Here is a 1,739-nt window from a genome sequence, read left to right as displayed (position 1 = left end):
TGGGGATTTGAGGGAGGGGGGTTGGAGGGGGAAGGGAGGAGAGGGAGGAAGGAGGTTGGGATGTTGGGGGGAAGGGGGTTGGGGCAATGGAGGGAGGCTGTGGAGGGGAAGGGGGTTGGGGAGGTGGATGGGGTTGGGGCAATGGAGGGAGGAGGTGGAGGGGGGTTGGAAGGAGGAGGGGGAAGGGAGGTTGGGGAGGGGAGGTGGGGGTGGAGGGGGATAGAGGGAGGATGGGGATTTGAGGGAGGGGGGTTGGAGGGGGAAGTGAGGAGAGGGAGAGGGAGGAAGGAGGTTGGGGATGGTGGGGAGAAGGGAAGGGAGGTTGGGGCAATGGAGGGAGGATGTGGAGGGGGAAGGGGGTTGGGGAGGTGGATCGGGTTGGGGCAATGGAGGGGGGAGGTGGATAGGGAATTGGTGGGGAGGTGGAGGGTGAGGCAGTTGGGAGGAGGGAAGGGATAGGAGGGGGAGGGAAGGGAAGAGGCGTGGGGAATAAGAGGGAGTGAGGGGCTGATGGGGAGACTAGAAGGTAACCGAGGAGGAGCAGTGTGGTATCAACCTTTCCCCCCCGCCCAGCATGGCACTGATCTTTCCCAGGTCCCACTAGCACTTCAGCTCTGGCCCTTGCGTACTAACTCTTCCTCCCCACTTTTCCCACAGAGGCTCCTCTGGCGCACTCCTAGCAGCTGGGCACAGGCCAAGGCTCCAGGATTTTTGATGCTACGGAATTGGAGCGTTCTCTAGAATTAAAACCTTTGGCCCACTTCAGTGCAAAGGATGGGGGGGGGGGACTTCCTTACCTATGACAGTCTGAAGCTGCCATTCTGAGAGCTGTGGAACACTCCATTCTTCTCATGGCCATGTTCACTCTGAAGCCTAGTGATGGCGCTTTAAGGATCATTTTCACAAGCTGTGGCCACATGCACTTACGTGCCAAATATGTGCTCCTGTTGTAAACAGCCTGTTGATCAAGGAGACTGTACAGTCCAAACTTTGCAACCACAGCCTGAACACATTTAAATTATCCTGCTCACCCACTGAATTGACAGTGGAGGAAATAATATTCCTCAAGTCATGTTATAAGTGGTTCAGGAGAGTTGACTGGACCCTCTTCCAAAGCTGCCCAGTCCAAGCTCAGGTGTGGCTTCACTGCAGGACTGGGTGAAGTGATCCCTCAACAGTCCCTGCTTTTCTGTTTGTATTTCAGACAGAAACAAGGGATGGCAGAGTACCTGAAATTACTTGAAAGGCTTGACTAGATTGCAAATTGATGTCACCTCTTCAAGGAAAACAAAAGCAAGAGCAATACAAATTTCTACAAACCTCTGCTGTTAGGGTTTTGAACAATACTCATCAAAACTCACTACAGCCGGCAGGCAGAGGGGGCGAGGCAACAGTTTATCACAGCTTTTTCCTTTATTCAAATTGATAAAATAACCCGACAGAGGAAGTATCCCTGTCAGATATTCTTTGGTGAAGGGAGAAAATTCTTTCAAAGGAAGACTCTGCCTTAGGTCTGTAGCCTCCAAATTAGGGTTAATATATTCATAATGTGAGACCACCCACAAAATCTTTCCCTTTGAAAAAATAATTCTCAGTGAAAAACAAAATCTTTCCCCTGTGGTGCACGTAACCCAGCTTCTTCAGAACAAGGAGTAATGGTCTCAAGTTGCAGTGGGGGAGGTCTAGGTTGGATATTAGGAAACACTATTTCTCTAGGAGGGTGGTGAAGCACTGGAATG

This window comes from Terrapene carolina, unplaced genomic scaffold (assembly GCF_002925995.2).
Source record: "Terrapene carolina triunguis isolate 2854851 unplaced genomic scaffold, T_m_triunguis-2.0 Scaffold517, whole genome shotgun sequence".
NCBI classification, from domain to species: domain Eukaryota; kingdom Metazoa; phylum Chordata; order Testudines; family Emydidae; genus Terrapene; species Terrapene triunguis.
The sequence above is the reverse complement of the archived record's forward strand: the minus strand, read 5'-3'. Positions refer to the sequence as shown.